Raw genomic sequence first — 17,442 nt, forward strand, 5'->3', positions numbered from 1 at the left:
TGATTTTCATAATAAAGTGTGAGAATGTGTAGCCAGTGAAAGCGATTTTAAGGGTACATTCTGCTGTGGCTACCCGTGTAGGAAGATACCTAGACGGCATTGTGTATGTGTGTGTATGTGTGTGCGTACATATATAAGTATTAAAATGTATAAAATATATGCACCTATATATATTTTAATGGCCAAATTTATAGCTTGGTAGCTTCTCTTTTTTTAATGGAAAGGACAAACATAATTCTGAATGGGCCTTGAAGTATGGTATAAAGTATGGCATACATTCTATATTTTGAACTATTGAAAATACTATCCCAAAGAATGACAAAATTAATAAGTTGACATTTATCATCTGATATTTATGTGGCCTTGCAGCCATAACAGATTTTCTGGACAACAGAGATAAAATTGTGAAAAGATCTTTTCATTTTTAGCACAATATCCTTAGTTTTTATCTTCATTTAAAAAAAAATGCATTCCTTTTAAGAAATAACAAAAATGGCCAGGAATAAATGACCCAGAACCATTCCCTTTTGCTTAACGCCAAATCTCCTGTGAAAGATTGGGTCTCTGTCGACCAGCATGTGTTGCCTTGAGAAGAAGGCAAAGATACTGTCCTGTGTTATTTGGGGAAGGGGAGTGAGGTCTCCAGAGACTCACACAAGTTCACACAGTAAATCATGTCTGCCTTTTCCTCACATCTTTCTAACACTGTTACTAAAGACTTCATTTTAACATACACAGATGGTGTTTAGGAGAAGTAATGTTGGTGGAAAGCAAGAATGATCAAAGCTTAAGATCTTCTGTGAACAGATGAAGCAAGGGAATAGAATTTATTAGTTTATAGAAGATGATAATGATAAGGACACATAAACAGATGGTAGATATATAGATGGATAGAGAGATGATAAATAGAAAGTTTAGATAGACAGATGGATAGATAGACAGATGGATAGATAGATAGATAGATAGATAGATAGACATGTAGATGATAATGTTGTTGTTCCGTCACTAAGTCGTGTCTGACTCTTTGTGACCCCATGAACTGCAGCACGCCATCCAACCATCTTTTCTTCTGTCATCCCCTCTCTTGCCCTCAGTCTTTCCCAGCATCAAGGTCTTTTCCAATGAGTCTGCTCTTCGCATTAGGTAGCCAAAGTACTGGAGCTTCAGCTTCAGCACCAGCCCATCCAATGAATATTTGGGGTTGATTTTCTTTAAGATTGACTAGTTTCATCTGCTTGCAGTCCAAGGCACTCTCAAGAGTCTTCTCCAACACCACAGTTCGAACGCATCATCCTTCGGCGCTCAGCCTACTTTATGGTCCCACTCTCACATCCGTGAGGCTTCCCTGATAGCTCAGTTGGTAAAGAATCTGCCTGCAAGGCAGGAGACCTGGGTTGGATCCCTGGGTTGAGAAAATCCCCTAGAGAAGGCAAAGGCTACCCACTTCAGTACTCTGGCCTGGAGAATTCCATGGACTATATAGTCCATGGGGTTGCAAAGAGTTGGACACGACTGAGCAGCTTTCACTTTCTCACATCCATACATGACTACTGGAAAAACCATAGCTTTGACTATACAGAACTTTGTCGGCAAAGTGATGTAGATGATAATAGATGATAAGTACATAAAATATAATATATTAATATAATATATAGTACATAAAATAGATGATAGATAGACAGACAGATGATAGATAACTTACTAGGCAATGACCATATGCTAGCAGCTAGACCAGTGTGAGGGCAACATGCTAGCTGTCTCTAAGGGAACAGAGGAGAAGTCCTACAATTATACAGCAACATTGATTTTCATAGACCCATTAAGCTTGAGCTTTGGAAGGAATGTTACACAACAACTGGCCCAACCCCTTTATACCGGGAAAATGAAGATTAAAAAGTTCTAAGCCAAAGCCAAAAATAAATCAAACTCTCCTTTCTCTTTCCTTAGATCTTGCCCTTGTGCCTCTCTTCCCCTCTGCCACACACCACCCATTCACACACTAAGCCCAGTTGCCTAAAAAAGGCAGCAAGAGAAATACCTCTGACAATTAGATGGTGTGTCAGGGGGTGATAGATCCCAATCACAGAAGCCAAAGGACAAAAGAGAGACAAAAAATCATCTTAAAAGCTTTTATAAGGTTTATTTTTTTTTTTTTTCATTTTTAAAAGCATCATCTTGGTTGCATGTTAATTGGTCACCAAAATTTAAAAAAAAAAAAAGAAAAAAAAAAACTTTCTCTTATCCAAATCTAAGCTTCCCAAACTAAGTTCTGTGTGTTATTCTGATAAATTAAGTTCAATTTTCTTACATTAAACATGAACCATGAACATTTGGTGGGGAACAAGGTACAGAGCACAAATCATTTCTGGAAAAACTAGTTCTTTAAAAGCAACAGACCAACTAAATCTTTTTCTAATAGGGCTTAAATGTTTATTTGAAATCTTTTACTGATGGGAAAAGTGTGTATATATATATACCCACATGTATATATATACGCATACATATATACATATATATATATACACATACATACTTTTTCTTAAAGCACACCAAAATGTTGAGATTGAGGAATACTGTTCATTTATGTGCTTTCAAAAGTGCCCTTCTGTTTTAGCCATTCCCTATCATATCTCCCAGAAGCCATGGAGAATATTCATTTTTCTTTGTACCACATCAATCTTTCATTATAAACAAAAATTGTGGAAAATCACAGTATTTTTATGATTCCAAATTTAGAATCTGCAGGCTTGAGAGTGACATTAAACTTGACTGAATTCTTTTTCATAATCATGAGCAAATGCTATCATTAAAAAGATTTTAAAAGCCAGGATCATTATGTACTGTCCACTGGCATGTGTTAATTTGATGGACTTTTCTGGAAAAATAGCTAACAAGGAATATTCAAGATTGAACACATTTTTTAAGCCAGTGTTGTCTCTACTCTTTAGACCTCTCTAAGTTAACGAAGCTTGATGCAGGAATATCTGAAATGACATAATGGATTTGACTCTATTACTATTTTTATAGCTATGAAACATTATGTATTCACAAGCAGCAATTTTTAAAGCAAAGAGTTGTATTTGCACTCTTTTGAAAATGTGATTCTCTGGACATAGCCATAATAATGGCATTTTGGGAAGATTGTGGGGCTCCTCACTGAGGCCAGTGTCTTCCATCGGACTGTGAAGTCAAGGGGCTTAGCACGCCTCCACCCTGGGCAGTCAGTGGGCTGAGCGCCCCCTGGTGGATCTGCACAAACCGTCTTGAACATTTTAGTTCTGCGAATGGTGGTGAGAAAGCGCTTTCCCCCAGCCTGCATTTTTATACTTGTCTTTATAGATGCAAATCGCATGGCAGGACCACACAGAAACGTTCCTATATCTGAAATCGCTGGTCTCCAAAATGGAAACTGCAGACTGTTAATTGGGATTCAATCCAATGTAATTTATTGGCTCATCGGTGTGAAAAGCTAACAAACTGTGGGGCTTTGTGACAAGGAGTTTGGAGGGAAGGTGATGAGAAACCAACCTGAGCCAGAAACCCCATCCCCGAGCTCCGACCTTGAGAGATTCACCAGTGAGCTTTGAGAGGACCACCCTTCACGCCCATTCTCTGAAACAGCAGAAAGCTTAATGTTTTTAAAACGACCAACTTCCATCTGCTGGTAAAGCCCAGCTTAGGGCTTCCCTTGTGGCTCGGCTGGTAAAGAATCTGCCTGCAACGTGGGATACCTGGGTTCGATCCCTGGGTTGGGAAGATCCCCTGGAGAAGGGAAAGGCTACACTCCATGGAGAATTCCATGGACTGTATAGTCCATGGGGTCGCAAAGAGTGGGACATGACTGAGACTTTCACTCACTCAAGTTCCCTCTGCAGGCGATAAAATGATTCAAGAACTCGGATTTTGTCTTGCTCAGTCTCTCATAGGTGAGAAAAACCAAGGCCCAGACAGAATTCAAGGTATTTCTGGTTTTGACAATGAGACAGGGCATGAAAAAAAAGTGCTCAGAGTCCAGGAATGACAACATGATTATGGGTTCCCTGTTGGATTTAGCTCGATTTTATTTTCTTTTGTTAAAAAAAAAAAAAAAATCCACAGACGTTTCTCTGAGAATCTATCACCCACATGTTTCACTTCTCTCTAGAGAAGAATGCTGATGGCTTCATGTCCTCTGCAGCAGGGGAGGGGAGGAGGCCCTGTTTTGGCTGTACAGTTTGGAGAAGAGAAGATCAAACATTGAAATAAGCTCATAGAAATGGCGTGTTTACCCCCCGAAGACTACATCTGTAAACATCAGATCGGGACACTGTTTGCCAGGGGGGCCCTGCACCTGGAATCGGGGTGCTCTGTGAGATCAAGGACAATGGACGCCTTGCCCTCTGAGCCCCCAGTCACTGTCCTGGGAGGCGTTGCTCTGGGACAAGCAGACGCATGCCCTTCTCCAGATGGGGCAGGGAGGGTGCTGACTTGTGCCATCTGAGACAGGATTAGAGGGGAGAGCCCAGAAGCTTCTGGAGGAATGCAGCGGTCCCTCCTCCTCCCCAGGAAACAATCAGCGGGATTCTGTTCAGAAGAAACCCCCAGGCGAGGATTTGGGAGAGGGCAAGGGCCTGAGTCTGCCTGCCTCTTCCCCTAAAATGAGTTTCCAGGTTAGTTTGCTCTTCTGCTGAGCTTTGGGCAGGTTTATTATTTACTCTAAGAGAAAAAGTAAAGATTGTTGAACTGAAAGAAGTTTTCTGTATTAAGCGACAACATAAACTTTGTTATTCTATACTGCCCAACCAAAAAGGAAAATTGAGTATCTGAAAATACAATGGTATATTCCATTTGAAAAAGGAGTTAAATGCGTGATACAGCAGGCAGGGCTGAATTGACTAGGATACTGAAGAATTTTTTTTTTTTAATCTATAATTTTTTAATATCCCCTGGGGGAAAAATATAAGGAATATTCTGATTTGTTAATATAGAAATCTGAGAATGAGTAGGGTTTAAGGAATAGATGCCCCCTCAACACTGTTTTTTTTTTCTTTTTTAAGAGTTCAAATAAATGTAGGAGAGTGTCGCTGATTAAATATTTTTGAGGAAATTAAAATACATGGATTATTTGAGAATATTATTTAGGAAGATATTTTGAAAGAAGAGAATGTAAGTAGGAAGATAAAGAAACTAACAGTAGTTCTTAGTAAGGTGTTGCGATGTTTCAAGTGTTGTCTTCAATGTACAAGGGTCTTAAAGACCAAACCCGAGATAGACAGGAAAGGGCCGTGGGTCTCTGCTGACCCTGACCTGTGCTGCGTCAGCAGAAACTGGGGCTCCCTGGTGCCCTGAGCATCCCTGCACTTCTCCTGGATGGAGGGTGACTGCTTGTTGTTCAGCCACTCAGTCGTGTCCGACTTTTTGCAGCCCCATGGACTGCGTCACACCAGGCTTCCCTGCCCTTCACCATCTTGCAGAGCTTGCCCAAACTCATGTCCATCGAGTCAGTGATGCCATCCAACCATCTCATCCTCTGTCATCCCCTTCTCCTCCTGCCTTCAATCTTTCCCATCTTCCAGGTCTTTTCCAAAGAGTCAGTTCTTCCCATCAAGTAGCCAAAGTATTGGAACTTCAGCATCAGTCCTTCCAATGAATATTCAGGACTGATTTCCTTTAGGATGGACTGGTTTCATTCCCTTGCAGTCCAAGGGACTCTCAAGAGTCTTCTCCAGCACCACAGTACAAAAGCATCCCTGTTCCATTTCTACCTCTTTTTCTCGCAGACTTTTGGAGACTTCTGAATAACCGGAGGTCTGTCTCCTCCTCTAGGATCTCATGTTTCTCTGAATAAGCTGCAAATCCATCCACTAAAGGAGAATTCCAACTTGCATTCTTCCCTTGTCAGCTATGGCTGGGTGGCATGCCCTTACCTGCTCACATTTTCTGATACTTTAGAAAGCAGCCTAAAGAAGAATGTATTTATAAAGTGATGGGGAGTTACCCTCCAATCAAGAAGGACTAAAGCCTCTGTCAAGATAAAAGTTAAAGACATCAGAGTAAGTAGATCCCAGGCTGTACAGTTTGGCCATCGAATCTCCTGAGGAAATATGCAGTCTTTGTATCAGCCCCGCAAAGATTTCCAGGGGAGCGTTTTGCTGGCCAAGTCTGACCCTGCAGTTCCAGGCTGTAAGAACATATTTTCTGGTACTCTTCAGGCTCAAGGGGAACTACAAATTCATTAGAAAGTTCTCCTCTCTCTCCATCTCTCTGACACATGGCCGCCATGTAGATATGACAGATAAAGATGGTCTGATGAAGGTGCTGTGCAAGTGAGCCCTGGGTTACCTTCGATGAGGGAGGCACATACAGTACAAGGACTTACACTGTGAAAATCGTGTACCAAAGGAACCAAAGAAACTATTCTGGAAAATATTTGCCTTTTCAGAATGAGATACCAATTATGCAGAAAAATAATTCTCTCAGGCTCCCGAAGCACACGGGCTGAGGCAGGTCCTCAGAAGGAGCTGACAAGGAACAGAGAAAAGAAGGGCAGATGGAAGGCAGGTGTTGAGGGGGGGCGGGGAGATGAAAAGGACAGGGTACTTGCCCCGGGACCCTGCAGCATGCAGGCTGAGCGCTAGAGCAGGCTGTGGACTGGGACTACGTGTCTGAGTAGGTTCGTCCTTTGGAGCCGACGCTCTGCTCTGGTGGGGGGAGGTGTTGATGGGGGCAGGATGTCCATGTTAGGGGACAGGGCAGGAGTTGTGCTGGAAATCTCTGTACTTTCCTCTCAACTCTGCTCCAAAACATGCAATCTTTTTAAAAAATAAAGGAAAGGAAAGATAGAGAACAAAGGAAAGGGCACAGAAGTAGGAAGAAGGGGTAAAAAAGAGGTAAATTAAATTTGTCAGGGTGCAGGCTTTCTCGTTTTAGAGCAAAGCATGGAATACACATCTGAGCCCTCCCTCCCCACCCTGGCCCCTGCAGACTTCCATCAGCCACTGATGAACACGTCAGTAGCCACCAGCTCGAAGCTGGGTCAGCGACCTGGTCCCTAAACCCCACCGTCTCCGGCTCTTCAGAGACTAAGCGTACACAAACACACACATGTATACATATATATTCTTTTCCAAATTCTTTTCCCTTATTGGTTATTACAAAATATTGAGTAGAGTTCCTGATGCTATAGAGTAGGTCCTTGTTGGTTATCTATTTTCTATATAGTAGCATGTGTATGCCAGCATGTATATGGGCTTCCCTTGTGGCTTAGCTAGTAAAGAATCTGCCTGCCATGTGGGAGACCTGGGTTCAATCCCTGGGTTGGAAAGATCCCCTGGAGAAGGGAAAGGCTCCCCACTCTAGTATTCTGGCCTGGAGAATTCCATGGACTGTATAGTCCATGGGGTCACTAAGAGTCGGACACGACTGAGTGATTTTCGCTCTCATATGCCAGCCAACTTTTTATCATGGCATTTCCCCATTCTTTGGGTAGTTCCAATCACACCATAAAATAACTTAATATGTAATATTATAATGAGAATGCATAATATAGAAACATTATAATAATGTATGACCACAAGTAAAAATAATATAATATAGATAAGATGTACAATGGGCTTCCCTAGTGACTCAGATGGCAAAGAATACACCTGCAATGGGAGAGACCTGGGTTCAATCCCTGGGTCAGGAAGATCCCTTGTAGGAGGGCAAGGTGGCCCACTCCAGTATTCTTGCCTGGAGAATCCCCATGGACAGAGAAGCCTGGAGAGCTACAGACCATGAGGTCTTAAAGAGTTGGACACAACTGAGTGACTAAGTACGTGATGTACAATGTCCTAATAAAATAGGAGAGCAGCAGAGAGCAGAAGGCGCTCTCAATGAGGTTTGAGCATGCATGGATCTTGACAGATCTCTAACCAAGTGGGTCCCTTACCAAGGCACGCCTGCACCTACCGCAGTCTCTGACGGTCCATAGCTCAGCAACAGGTCAGAGCTGTGTCTCCATCTACGAGGGCAGCCATTCTGGCAGGGATGGTGTGTGCTGGGATGACTGTTGTGGGCATTATGACTGCTTTCCAACAGTGCCTAGCTCAGTAGGAAGAATTTTGATACTCAGCAGAGAAGGTCGGCTCCTGTGGCTGCTTGAAGAATACCGTTCCAGGGTGATAAAATCTAGAATCAACCCAGTTCTCATTCCATCCATGGCCCTGCTGGAAATCATCTGCACGTCGGACACACCCCTTCTGACCTGCCACGGCTTGTCACCCTGAGCGGGGAGGAATGTTCATGAGTTGGACGTCTCTTCTTGCCGATTAGCAGTGCTCCTTGAGAACAGGCAGAGGGCGGGGGTCTTCCTGCCTGCCCCCAGTCCCTCGGTGGAGGGGGGGGGGTGACCTGTGTACAGTGGCCTGAGGCTGGCTTTGCTGCATCTGGGCAGCGAACAGCTTTATCCCTGGACCAACGGCAGCTTCTTAGGAGCTGTCAGATGACAGCTGCCACCTAGTGCAGAAAACTCATACAATGCCCCCAAATCCAACCTTTTCTTGCCTTCAGAAGCTTTGAAAAAGCCAAATTCATGGTTTCATAAGAAAGCTCATTTGTTTTTATAAAATTTTAAATACTAGAAAAATATTTTCTTAAATTAAACTAAAGTTGTCCTCTTCCTACCTGTGCAAGGAACTGACTCCTTCAAATATACAGAGGTGACCAAACTGTGGTATTTGCTATAGTTCAAGTTGACTCATTGTGCTGTGACCCTTAGTGGTTTATATATGTGCTGTGACCCTTCTGTAGCCTGCCCTGCTCAGGAGCAAACGAGATCACCCGTCCTTCTCCTGGACACCACTCTGGTGGTGGTGGTGGTTTAGTCACTAAGTTGTGTCCAACTCTTGCAACTCCATGGACTGTAGCCCGCCAGGCTCCTCTGTCCATGGTGTTCTCCAGGCAAGAATACTGGAGTGGGTTGCCATTCCCTTCTCCAGTGGATCTTCCCAACCCAGGAATTGAACCCGGGTCTCCTGCATTGCAGGCAGATGATTTACCAACTGAGCTATGAGGGAAGCCACTCTAATCCTAGCTAAATATCTAAATATGACTTAATGATTACTGTGAGGCAGTAATTGCCTCAACATTCCATCAGAGAGGGCAGCCACAGTGATATGTACACACACACACACACACACACACACACACCCCTCCATTACCACATTAGACTTACCACCATTAGCATATCATAAGGATGAAGGCATGGTCTTTCCAGTAGTCATGTATGGGTGTGAGAGTTGGACCATAAAGAAGGCAGAGCACCAAAGAATTGTTGCTTTTGAATTATAGTACTAGAGAAGACTCTTGACAATCCCTTGAACTGCAAGGAGACCAAACCAGTTCATCCTAAAGGAAATCAACCCTGAATATTCACTGAAAGGACTGACGCTGAAGCTGAAGCTCCAATACTTTGGCCACCTGATGGCATCACCAACTCAATGGACATGAGTTTGACCAAGCTGTGGGTGTTGATGATGGACAGGGAAGCCTGGTGTGCTGTAGTCTGTGGGATCGCAAAGAGTCAGACAGGACTGAGTGACTGAACTGACTGATGCAAAGAGCCGACTCATTGGAAAAGACTCTGACGCTGGGAAAGATTGAAGCAGAAGGAGAACAGGGTGACAGAGGATGAAATGGTTGGATGGCACCACCAACTCAATGGACATGAACTTGGGCAGACTCTGAGAGATGGTGAGGGACAGGGAAGCCTGGCATGGGGCTTGGGGTTGCAAAGAGTTGGACACGACTTGGTGACTGAACAACAGGAACAAAGGCTGAACCACAAAACTGGAAACTCTTATGTAATTGAAATGTACATATTATTAAAATAACAAAGTCTCCCTTTCTCATCTAGCTGTCTACCATCTTATTATTTTATATTCTAGAATTTAATGGAAATGTCTGTTTACTCAAAATCTTTCTAGAGATAGAAAAGCTGGTGGAGGGGGGAAGGGGGCATACAATAGAGATAGTATTGATTAGTACATGTTAGTGACTAATGAAAAGATGTACAATGAAAAAGCACTAGCTTTGCCAATTATGAATCTCTAAAATTACTTATTTCTCAGGGCTTCAGTTTCCTCTTAATAAAATCAGAACATTGAACCCCTGGATGTGGCATTGCCTTCAAGTTTTTAAATACTCTGATTATTATGATAGTCTACATTTCAATAGGAAAGACAGAGAACCATGGAAGAAAAAATAACATGTGTAAGTGATTAAAAAATACTTGCTGGCTGGATAAATGACGACTGTGGTAGACTTCAAAGTTGCATTGAAAGTTAACCTTCTTTTAATTATATATAAGGTATGAGGTAATCCTGGCCCTTTCATGATAATTCTTTGCATCCCTAAAATGTCTTTCCTTTAATACGAATTTCCAGTTGTTTAATCAGTTTTGAAATTTTCTTTTATGTCTTGGTTATAGTTTTATAAATACCGTCTATGATAGCAAATGGCATTTCCTGTGGATTTGACTGGATCAGAAGGAAAACACTTTTGGAGCGAGAGTGTGGCAATCAATGATTGTTTTGTTAATTGGCTGCAACTCTTGTAAAGTCTAAATAAGAAATTAAAAAAAAAAAGTTGTAAGCAATCATGGCAGAATTGAAGCCTGTCTTTTACTGTTTTATGTCAATCTGTACTTCTCGGCATGTTGTCGAGTGTTGCCTCAGAAAATGCAGGGGCCAAAGACGAGTTTGTGAAGTTGTCCTGAATGTTAGGCTTTTAAATTAATACCTTTATTGATCACACTCAGAAAATCTCAACTGATAGACAGATAGTGATGGCATTTCCTTAACTAAAAGTCTGAACACTTTGGCAGTCACAAAGGAAAGCATTTGCAAAGAGCATATTTGAATCTAGAATTTGGATTCTAGAATTCAGAGTCTCTCTGGAATTTATGATCCCTACAATGATAAGATCATTTTAACATCTCTTAGTACATTACATCCAGAGTGTTATGACTGAATCTGAAGTTTCTCCAAATGATCTTAGAAAGCTACATGAGAAGAGGGAAGTGTCAGGGAGAGGGCTTGAGGCAGAGTTTGCAGACTTGGTGTCTTAGCAGCATTTATATCTCTTATTAATATGTATGTATGAACAACAAGTTCTCACAAGAGATCAAGGTTAACAAGTGTATGAAACTATTTTTATCAACAGCACCCTGTATAGTTAATAATATTTAAAAGAATGTTTTCTGCATAATATTATTTTTTAAGTAAATTTATAATAAAAAATTAAAGCAAACTTTTCCCCTAAAAAGAAAGAATACCCCACAGGTTTAATCTTTTGCATTCATGCAGCAAAGTCAATAGGGAAATAGAAAATACTGCCAAGCAAAGAGGTTAAAATTCCAACAACAAAGACAAAAACTCCTGTCTGTGTTGGAGAGACCTTTGAGTTGTGAGCTGTGTGCTTGTGTCCATATGAGGAGAAAGGGGAGCTGGAAACACCACCCATCTCCATCTCCCCCCACAGCCTGCAGAGCCAGGAGTTCCTGAGTGTGGCTCTTGCAACAAGCCCCTAATGACTTTTTTTTTTTTTCTCTCACTGTAAAGATCCTCCCAGAGCTCTCAAGCTGGGTTGAAAATGTACCTTTCCCTGCCATTCTGCAGCTGGGCTGGAAGGCCCCTGGTGGACCCCCGCAGGACACCATCAGAGCCTTCAAGTCCCTATCAACCTCCCCTGGGAGACCAGGCACCAGCTTTTGTGCCCTTAAAAACCTCCTGCAGGGACCCGGTTCCCTCCAAATCCTGGCCTGGATCTAGACGCCATGGGACTGGAGTTCACTTAGAAACTTGGTTTCAGGAGCCCTACCTAATATTTCCAAACATGAACCCCAAAGGCTACCCTGCCCTTTAGTCTGTAGTCCGAGTTATAGACAGACATGCTAGCCCAGGTGGGAGACCTAGTCCACCTGACCCTCCTGACTTCACTGTGGACAGGACAAAAGGACATAAGACATAGGACAGACAGCAGGTGATGGGCTGTCTGTCAGTGGGAGAAAAATAAGTCAGTAAATAAATAACGACTGCATAGAGATTCTTTTCCCTTAAACTTGTTTTTAAGAAGATCATACTTACACAGTTTCTTGGAAACCACATTCGGGATTTTAAAGCTAAAGAAAGTTATATATTGCTTCCCAAATGTGGGAAAAGATGGATAGGATTAAACTGTCCTTGTCTTGCTACATGAAGATGATTTATCACATCCAATTAGAAGACAAGCATGAATATAAGGAAAGTGAAAAAAAAATCTCTTTAGGAAATTTGTTTTAATTTACCTACTTTAGGATTATTACAATGTTCCTGACTTTTTAAGACAAGATTCTTCCCTTAGCTATCTGTTTTGCAAAAAATTTTTAGAATAATAGGCTTAACTTATTACAAATATAGGGTATTATTTTGTCTGGAGCTCTGCTGAAATCAGATGCAACCGCCACCTATAAAAGAACCAGTAAAAGTTGAAAGTAAGGGGCCTCAGAAATGCCAGATTTCAGAACATAACGGGGTTGAAACTGTAACACTCATTCCTTCCTAAAAATTATTTTTGGAAAGAGCTGGACTTCTAAAGTGTTTCTCAGCAGAAAGCAGTCAATGGTAAGCCTGTTCGTTGGGAAATTCAAGGACTGTCCCTGAGGTGAACATGTGAACTTCTAGCCGATGTTCTAGGGTTGTGCTCATTTGTGACTTAGCAGGTACTCACCTGATGGTGTTTCCCGTGCAAGGCACCAGTGCAGACACCCCAGGGACCCAGAAGGAATGGCTGGTCCCCCCACCTTACGGACCTTCAAATGCAAGGGGTAGAAACACACACAGAGAAATACATGAAGAGGCTTAATTCACTTTTTGAAAACAGTTTTTAAAACAGTTTCAAATGTTTTCCTCTTCTTTGGTCCTCCAGGTAGCCCTGCGGAACAGACCAGGAAATTACTTTTAAGTCACTTGACAGATGAAGATGTCTGAAGCCAGAGAAGAGATCCTGACAAATGGGATCCAGACCGTGTGGCCACAGCTGCACGCTCTTTCCCTGTTGCAGGCTGCCTTCAAGAAGCCACAGGAACACTCCTGACTTCTGGAGGCAGGACAGCCCGTCCTCTGCAGGGTGACCCTCCTGGGGTCTCGAGACGCCGACATCCTTCTGAAGTATCTGGTCCTCTCTCCCGTGGGGCCGCCGGCTCTCGGGGCTCTGTGACAGCTCAGTTCTCCAGCAAAGGACCTAGTGCAGAAAGCGAAGCTTGTCAACAGCTTCCAACCCAGAGAGAAAAAGAAAATAACCCATCCTTGCCCATCCCTGGTCCTCGTCCGAGGGGCTCCCGCTGACCACCTGGTTGGGGCCCACTCGGCCCCTCCCGCTCTGCTCTTTCCACTCAGGGCCCATACACGTGTGTGTGCGTGTGTGATTGCACACTTGTACACACAGATCTGTGACCTCCACATCCCAGTCACCATGCACTTCCTTCCCCCCATTGAGGGACCTGTGCAAATTCTGATTAAAGCAGGAAGCCCACCGGCCCAGCCGCCCAGACAAGAGTTTCTATTTTTACTCAACTTTGTTTTCAGATCGGATCCTAGAATCCACTTCAACTTCAAACCTGCGTCCCTCAGGTCCCATAAGGAAGGCTCAGAGCAGTTGTCAAGCATGGGTTATGGAATTAGAATAGCAAGTTAAAACGTAAAATATCTCAGTTTAAATTTCAGATGTGTGTGTGTGTTCATATGTGTGTATGTGGGTGTATACATAAAGTGTGTGCGTATATCTAATATATAAAATGTATGTACTTAATATATGAAATATTATATGTAATGTGCAATATATTGTTATCAAAACATGATAAACAATATAAATATATTAATCATCATATATTATGCAAAATTATAAAGATAGAATCTAAATTCATTATATAACATATAATTATACTATTAGATATTGGATAATTATATTATATATTAACTATTATATGATATATATGCATATGTGTATACATTTTACATATTTTATATATAAATCGACATGAGCTTGAGCAAACTCCAGGAGGTAGTGAAGGACAGGGGAGTCTGGCGCACTACAGCCCATGGGATTGCAAAGAGTCAGACATAATTGAACAGCAAGAAATATTATATATTTTATATATGAACAAACATATAGTTTATATGTTATAGTTCTACTTCTGTTTCTAGAAATATTTAACACAAACCACATCCCTCTATGCACTGGCCATGTGGCATCTGTGTGTGTGTGTGAAGCTAAGTCGCTTCAGTCATGTCCAATGCTTTGCAGCCCTATGGACTGTAGCCCATCAGGTTCCTCTGTCCATGGAATTCTCCTGGCAAGAATACTGGATTGGGTTGCCATGCCCGTCTCCAGGGGATCTTCCCGACCCAGGGATCAAACCCGCGTCTCCTGCATCTCCTATATTGGCAGGTGGGTTCTTTACCAGTAGTGCCATCTGGGAAACTGGCACCTCTGTGTCCCTCTGTCTAATTTACCCCAGCCCCTGTCTCCAGGCTTTCTGTCTCCTGATATGGACCTATGTTCTATCACTTCTAACCTCCCGATACCATCCCCTCCTGTGATCCTCACACACGGCTGCGTTCCCTGCAATGTCTGTCTGCCCATGGGCTGTCAGTTCCTTTTATCATCCCAGGAAGAAGCACAGTTCCTCCCTTTGGGACCTGCCTGATTTCAGTGTCCTGGCCTCTCCTGCCTGACCCTGTTCTTACAGAGTGCTTTCCTGAGCCCCAGACCCTAGTTCATTTTAAGCTTTTTGAACATAAAGAGTATTGGTCTGGGTCCATCCGGGAATGCTGCATATTCAAAGTTCTGGATTATTTGGATAAAAAATGAAACAGAATAAATTCATCCACTGCCTAAAAACATCTGGTCTCTTTTAATGAAAACCTACCACTGGGCTGTCTGGCAACAAGTCTATTTGTATCCAACGTGTATCCAGAGAGTTCTTTTAATTTTTTTTTTCTTTTCCAGCTGCAAACCCACATGAGAAGTAGACACGCTCTTTCATGTAATTCTTCACTGAAAATGATCTGAAACTATTTCCCAACTTGTCTGAATGCATTCTGAATATTCAAGGGACATTTCACAGGTTTGAACCAAAAAACTCCTCCAGTACATGAAATTGGTGTCTGCATTTTGACAAATGTCAGGGAGAGCACAAATGCCATAGATTGAGACCTCGAACAATCAGGAAGTCTGTGTTAGCTGCCTGGTTCCCTGGGTCTCCTAGTTGAATCTTCTAAAGTAAAAGACGTTTAAATCGCTAAGTCTCCTTCCACCGGCCAACATTCCCAGCCTTTGGTGATGGATACAAGTAACGCACAGGACTTCTAACGCTACAGTTTAACATTTGTATTAAACCCATTACCTTACCGCTTTCAAAGCATTTCAGATACCTCATCCCTCTTGACTCTCTTGACAAACTTCTGAAGTAAGCAGAGCAGATAGCATCCTCTCTACCTTGAAGAAGAGAAAACTGAAACAAGAAAGATGAAATAACTACATCGTCTCTCTAAGATGGAGGCAGAGTTCTCCTTCGACCAACCCCTCTGCTCAAGGCACTTTGATGGGTAACATGTTAGCAGAGAATAGCAGTAAGACGCCATCTCCTTCAGGGCTCTTGCATTCTTGTGAGCCAGATGTAGAATTCAACAGGCAAGAGAAGCGTGAGCAGGACACTGGCTGGGTTTGGAAACAGGTCCGCCTCCAGATGTGAAAGGAGGCAGGTGCCCCCTCCAGTCTTGCGTCTTGATGCCAGAGGCCAGGTGAAGTCTTTTCTTGTCTAAAAAGGAGCCTGAAAACCAAAAATGGTTGTCAATTTCATCTTCCACAATGACTTTTAAAAAGCAGGAGAGGACACAGAACAGTCTGTGACGAGAAACTGCACCAAGAGGCCCACGAGCTCGTCGTCATCGGAGCAGCAATGTCACCAAGCGCATACAGACAGAGTCCCCGAGTGACGGTTGTAAGGTCCGGTTCTGGACAGGGCCGCACAGTAGGCCAGGTGAAGGCGGCGGAAGCTCCATAAGCTGGGGAGAATAGTCAGAAAGGGATGAGAGAGTGAATAGGTAAAAGGCATCAAAATGACTGCAGACCAAATTATCAGGAGTTAAGCATCATTTGATGGTGAGACACACGAAGTACATGATCAGAAGGGACGCTTACTCAAGATAGTTAATTCTGCAGACTGTGACTTTCAGGTGAATACGGATTAGATGCTCAAAAGAATAAAAACTCAATTTTTGTCACAAAGGCATTCTTAAAGCAAGCCTAAATTGAAGATTACCTAAACCTCTAGATACTAAATTGCGATATAAAAGACCCAATTACAAATTTGAGGAAGAAAAATATAGATGTTGCTTTTTTTTTTTTTATGTAGTAGATGCAGTATCGCTTTCTTTTTGCTGCATAAAAATTATCACCAACTTATCTGCTTAAAACCACACCTCGTTACTTACATGTCCGAAGATCGGGGAGGTCTCTGCTGATTCTCTGCTTGGGGTATCTCACAGCAAAAACAAGGCGTTTGGAAAAGAATCCCCATCCAAGCTCACCAGGGTTGTTGGCAGAGTCCGATTCCTGGTCCCATTGGTAAAGGTCCTGTCAGCTGAGGCCACTCTGTCCTTGTGGAGGCCACTAGCCTTCCTCCTTCCTCCACGCCAGCGATTGTAGAGCAAGCCCCTGACTTCCTCTCCTGATAACACTAGAGAAGCTCTGTGCTTTAAAAGGATTCAAACAATGCCATTCGGTCCATTCAGATAATTACCCTTTCACTCATTCACAACTTACATACTTCTCAGAGGCTCCACCCACAGTCAAAGAGGAGAGGATTTCACAAGGGTGAAGGGTCATCGTGGGCCTTTCTTAGAACCCTGAATCCTAAATATGGGTCAGACTTGAGGTTGGAAAGAGAATTAGTGAAGTGGAAGATAGGACTAACAATTCATTTGAGAGCGTAGCACACACACACCCATAGTTTATTATTTTGTAATGAATACTTGAGAAATCAAAAATGTTTCCAACTTATTCTTCCAACAATGGAAGAATGTCTCCAACATTCTTTTAATTAGAATCCCAGAAGAGAATGAAGGGAATGTCAGAGAATAGAAATAATTCTTGATTTTTATAAGGATGTCAAGAAATGTATACATTTTACTTAGAATACTTAGTGCAATAAATAAAAATAAATTACCTCTGAAGAACTGCAATTAGACTGATAGCATACTCCTTTTTTACGAATAATAGATGTCAGTGAGTATACCTGGGCAGAGGCCTCAAACAGCTGAAGACCGGTCATTCTAGACCAGTGTGGGCAATTAAACTCAAGCAAATGTAACCGCACCTGGAAATGTCTAATTAAAGCGAACAACCAAGAAAGGGATAAAATAACACAGGGAAGGGAACTGG

General features: G+C 42.5%; 1 long non-coding RNA gene across 1 annotated transcript in view; it reads left to right on the top strand.

Moving 5' to 3' along the window:
* LOC122702512 overlaps nt 1–13,767 on the top strand; it is a 32,311-nt gene extending 18,544 nt beyond the window's left edge. The window contains exon 3 of the long non-coding RNA XR_006343269.1: nt 12,925–13,767. This is a non-coding gene — a long non-coding RNA (uncharacterized LOC122702512). The remainder of the gene's footprint in view (nt 1–12,924) is intronic.
* The last annotated feature ends 3,675 nt before the right edge of the window (nt 13,768–17,442 follow it).

The sequence above is a fragment of the Cervus elaphus genome, chromosome 11 (assembly GCF_910594005.1).
Source record: "Cervus elaphus chromosome 11, mCerEla1.1, whole genome shotgun sequence".
Lineage (NCBI taxonomy): Eukaryota > Metazoa > Chordata > Mammalia > Artiodactyla > Cervidae > Cervus > Cervus elaphus.